The sequence below is a fragment of the Brassica napus genome, chromosome A3, assembly GCF_020379485.1.
Source record: "Brassica napus cultivar Da-Ae chromosome A3, Da-Ae, whole genome shotgun sequence".
NCBI lineage: Eukaryota > Viridiplantae > Streptophyta > Magnoliopsida > Brassicales > Brassicaceae > Brassica > Brassica napus.
This window is the reverse complement of record NC_063436.1, coordinates 25,578,582-25,584,643: the sequence shown is the minus strand read 5'-3', so window position 1 is coordinate 25,584,643 and position 6,062 is coordinate 25,578,582.

Here is a 6,062-nt window from a genome sequence, read left to right as displayed (position 1 = left end):
ATTATTTAATTAGTTTCAAATATTAAATTAACTAAAAATATAATTTACCTTTTTTATTACAGGACAATATAGATAATGGTTTGGTATTTGTAAAATATTTTATTTATTCTATCACTAAACTACACATGTAAAAAGTATCATCATCATAATAATCTATTAAAGTTTTATTACACCCTCCGTTTTTCAATATAAGTCGTTTTAGAGAAACTTTTTCGTTCCAAATTATATGTCGTTTTCGGTTTTCTATGTAATATTTATTAATAATTAATGTTGTCTGACCAATGATAATATATCTTCTATTTTTCTATTGGTTGAATTGTGGTTAGGTAAATAATTAATGATGTTTTTGTTTCGAAAATATAAGAAATTAATGATTTTCTTAATTTATATTAAAAATATTAAAAATATTTAGAATACACATTCCGCGCGTAACCTACCGATATAAAATCTGTAGAAATCAAAATCTACACATTAATATAAATCTAAAACACGTAGAAACCGACTTCTACATATATTAATGTAAATCTAAAACATGTAGAAATTGATTTCAAACATGATTACTATATTCTAAATTTAGTAGAATACAAATTCTACTGATAAGGATAATCTGTTCCAAAAATAATGGAACAAAATATTTGAATAATATTTGAAAATATTTTGTTTCCATATTTGAAAATATTTTATTTCCATATTAGAAAAAAATTGAAAATATTGTAATCATGGAACGCAGCGAACAAGGAATTGTTGAATCATGGGTCATACTATTCAAGAAGAAAAAACTTCCCAAATCATGGCAATTCAAGTATAAACTCAGGGTTAGTAGAAGATAGGAGGAAGAGCTGAAGCAAGTAATCTGTGTCATTTGTTCTAACGTGGATTGCTGGTTAAACTGTTGCAGTATTGGAGCCTCAGTGCCTGGCCTGGATTGCTTTACTTAATCAGTTGGGAGAATCAATAGCCAACACATAAAAATGATAGAACTTATCCAGGAGGAGAAAGAGTTTACAGCAATTATCTACTGCTAAGTTCATAGCAGATGAAAGTTGGTTTGGCGTTTTTTGAATGTGATTTCAAGTTACTGTTCTTCATCTTCTTCCTTACAGTTTTATTTTTTCTGTATTACAAGTGCTCTTCACCAGTTGCTTCCTTCTTATGAGGTGGAGTCCTTCGAATTGGAAGCTTTCGTTTTTTTTGGAGATTAAATTTCCTCTCCAGTTATCATTCAAATTGATTTAGGGGATCATGTTCTTCAAATTGGGGGAAATAGAAGACATAATTGTATTTAAGCTGATTAAAAAAACTCATTTAACGTTTTCTGTTTACTGCTCTACGTTAACTTTTTGGGGGTTTAATTTTATTAAGTCAAGTACGAATTGGGGAATTTATTTGGGTATGCAATAGTTAAGAAATTTATCTGTTAATTTCAAATACTTGGGGAATTAAATGGTTTTTTTTTCCCAAATACAATAAACTAATTTATTAACTGTAATAACGATTTTAAAATTAAAATTTTGATTTATTAATTTTTAATTACGAATTTAAAATTTAAAATTTAAGGGCATTATTATCATTTTAAAAATAATTAGTCTAATGAAACATAAACTATATGAGATTAGTCTAATGGGATAACATTATTATTTTTTTTTGCTCTAAAAAAACAATTTTCCCTAGAAAGTATTGCCTAAATCACTTTACAGTTACGAAGAATATTTTGTATTTCATTCAAATGAATTTTCAGTTTATAGTTATTTGTGGACATAATTAATTCAAATACTTAATGATATATATTTGTGGTGATTTTTTTGAAATAGGGATGATATAGATGTATTGGCCGCTTATATAGGAGGATAAACTTATATTAATTGATCTCTGAACTATTTCCTATATAAATTTTTTTTTTAACTTATAACGAAAGTTCTTAAAGAGTATCAAATAATAATAATTTAAAGATATGTTTTGTATTTGATATTAGGACCAACTTTGGAGTATGATTGTTTAAAAAATTATTACGTACCACAATGAACATTTCCACCAAACACAAAATATGATTGTTTCAACCGCAAAGTTATTAAGTACCATAATGAACAACCTTAGTTAAATTAATTTGTGTGTCTCGAGGAAAGTTATATTATATGCAAAGTATCCGCAAGTTATTTCGTTATATTAATGTTTAAATTATTTTCGGAAATTATAAAATATTTAGAAAAGGCAAGCATTCCTTAAAGATAGGTTCATTTAATTATTCAGTGGCATTGGGTTGTAAATATTTTGCAAGTTTAAGGGTTAATTTTCAAAGTGTACTCATGTTTTAATAAAATAGATGTATTTAAAATTTTATTATTGTTGAAAATATCTATAGGATATTTGTTCTGCCAGCAAATGTATTTTGGTAAAACAAAATATTTATAATATAAAAATTCAAATCTCTAAGATTTGAGATAAAATTCTATTATAATTTAACTAAAATCAGAAGAAAGTTCTTAGTTCACACAAAATCATCTAAAACTCAATAAAAATCAGAGCCTTTCAAATATTATATTCAATACACCAAAGTCTAAGTAAGTTTCTACAACGGGACTAGTTGGATCCAAAAATAGCAGTAAGGTATATACTAATATACACTAACGAGCTCAATCAACAAAAAAACCGGAATTTTTGGAGTACTAATAGGTTCTAAGATAATTGAATCCGAAATCAGCGGCCATCTATATCACAGGTCGATTCAATCAGGTATCCAAACTGCTTTCGTTCCTATCTCCTAGTCCTCAACCTCCAACCACCGGAATTTGATCTAGCGTAAAAGCTATAACCTATAGGTCATGAAGGCAACAATGAAGAAAAAATAGAAGAAAGCAAAGTTCTCATTAACTATTGATAAATTGTAAGACGACATATATGGCGAAAGTCTAATTTAAAGTTTTAACTCATAACACAAAAATTCGCAATCAAAAAATAAAAACTATAGAGGCAGTAGAGGAATAACTTTTTTTTTTCTGTTTTTGATCAACAAGAGGAATAAAGCTATTTTGCTAACTCATAGACATTAACTAATAAAATCTCTTCACTCGCAGACTTTCTTTTCCTTGATCATACATGGGTTCCAATCCAACTGTACAATAGCTCCATCCTCCTCACTGCACATCCGCGAGAAAAATTTGATACAGAGACAACAGCCAAAAAGGGTAACAATGACGGTCATCATCACCATTACTCGAAACAACACCATGACCGTTTCTTCATATCGTGATGAATCCATGACGTTAACGAGATGCCCAAAGAAAATAACCTACTTTTTATTGAATCCTTGATTAAAAGAATATTGTGAAATTTTAATAGGAAACAGGTGCATGCATATATATATAGGTTATATAGATTTCGACTACTCCTAACCACATTATGAATCTTATACCGAAAACATAGTCTAACTGAGATTTTTAATTAAGTGTAAATAAAAAAATCTCAAGCAACAATATACCTTGTGAGGATCAAATATCTCTCAGATATTTAGGGGTTGTATTCAATCTAAAATTTGAGGTGATTTTGATTTTTAATGAGGTTTTAGATTAAAATTATCAGATCTGAGAAATATCAATTCAAGTCTCACATTGGAAGTTTAGACAAGAAGTGTCTAATATATAAAGACATGTCCGACTCTAATAATACGAAGCCTTTTGGGATAGAAACCAAAAGTAAATCCATGCGGGCTTGCCAATTAGGCCCAAAGTGGACAATATCGTAATAATCAGAGAATATATAGTTGGAGATGGGATTTAACAATCCTAACAATTGGTATCAGAACCAGGTTGACGATAAATCTGCAAGAAGACCAAAATACCCTTCGAATAGGAACGGGACCCATCGAGTTAGGATTGGGAGGTGTGTGTGGCAGAGATCAAGTCAAAAGATCTTGGAAGTCAGTTGTGGGACACGAGATGAATATGATCCTTAGTTTGAAGAGGAGAATGTGATATAAAAAACTAAGTCCCACATTGGAGAATTAGATAAAAAGAGTCTAATATATAAAGAGATGTCCAACTCTAATAGTACGAGGCTTTTTGGAAAGGAGCCCAAAAGTAAATCCATGCGGGCTTGCCAATTATGCCCAAAGTGGACAATACGTACTAATTGGACAATATAGAGTTGGACACGGGATTTTACAATCCCAACAATTAGTATCAGAGCGGTTTGACGAAGATCTGCAAGAAGACCAAAATACCCTTCGAGTAGGAATGAGACCCTTCAAGGTGGAAAGGGAGGTTCGACAGAGATTAGTCAGAAGATCCTGGAATTGTGGGAAGAACATCCTCAAAGCCACTCAAAGTAACCTTGCGACTAAGAGTGTCGAATGTCGAAGATGCGGCACCGAGATGATTCGCTAAAGGAAATGACACAAGGTGCACCTATTAACGGTCTGTGCAAGTTCATCGGAGTTTAGAAGATCAACATACCTAAGATTCAAGTTGGAATTAAGGGGGAGAATGTTGGATAATTCCAATCAACTTGAGGAGCAAATTAACTCATTAAAGTGAAGTTTGATGGGTTAAGGAAAAAAGAAAACATATAGAGCTTAGGAATGTTTCCATATTATTATTAGGAAAAGATGTAGCTTCGCCCTTAGGAAAAGATGTAGCTTCTTCCTATATAAGGAGTTCTCATGGAGAGATGTTCCATCAAGAGAAACACATTGAAAGGTTTAGTTTTGAGAGAGTTTCTAAATCTAATAAGAAGTGTTAGTTCTTATAATATTTATGTTTGTGCAACTTCAATTGGTATCAGAGCGGTTTGACGAAAAATCTGCAAGAAGACCAAAAATACCCTTCGAGTAAGAATGGAGCCCTTCAAGATGGAAAGGGAGGTTTGGCAGAGATTAGTCAGAATATCCTAGAATTGTGGGAAGAACATCCTCAAAGCCACTCAAAGTAAACCTTGCGACTAAGGGTGTCGAATGTCAAAGATGCGACAAGGCACCGAGATGATTTGCTAGAGGAAAGGGCACAAGGTGTGTGGTCCTTAGCTTGAGGGAGAGAATGAGAGATGTCAATCCAAGTCCCATATTGGAGAATTAGACAAGGAGCGTCTAATATATAAAGAGATGTCTAACTCTAATAGTACGAGACCTTTTGGGATGGAAACCAAAAGTAAATCCATGCGGACTTGCCAATTAGGTCCAAAGTGGATAATATCGTACTAATCGGACAATATAGAGTTGGACACGGGGTTTCACAATCCCAACAAAATCTCAGTTCTGAGTCCATTCATTTATGTAAAGGTCTACGATGGATATGTAGAAGAAAGTCTAGGGTTTTTCATTTTCTCTTCTATAACAAAGATAGTCCTTAGATATATTTTTCTACAAAGATAAAACGTCGCGTAACTCTGTATAATCGTAGACCAATTAGCAGTGGACGAGCAGCCCACCGCCTGAGCCACTGCGAGTCACCGAAGCACCGTCGTGTATCTATCCAATATCATTGTTTTTTTAGTCTTATTGAAAGTAATGAAGGCTAAACACTATTTTTTAGTTATATCTTGCCTATTTTTCATATAGATTTCTGATCTAGGGTTTGGATGGAAACTAACCCTTATTTTTGGTAAGTGTGGAACTTTAAAACGTAGATCTAACATTGTTTTATCTCACATGCAGATCTAGACTAAGGTGAAGGCTGGTTGAGATCTTTATATTCTTTTATTATTCTCTCATCATGGTAGATGTCTACATTGATCATTCTTACATGCAGGTATCTATAAGGATACAACTAAAAGTCTTGCCTATATCTATATACACATATACATAATATATCTTTTTGATGGTTATTGTGTGATAAACAGAAATCTATTATTAGATTGTTAAAAAATGGTTGAATAATGTTTGAGTATTGTATGTGATGATTGTATTCATTAGGGTTATGGCTTGTGTGGGTGGTGTATATGAGTTAGGTGTATATGAGTTAGAAATAGGCTTAAGACAAGTGTGTGCATGTGCAACGTGATAGAAAGAAATACATCTTAGGCGCTGCATCGTTTCTTGTTGGGTTGTGTAGAGACTGCATGACGTGGCATGA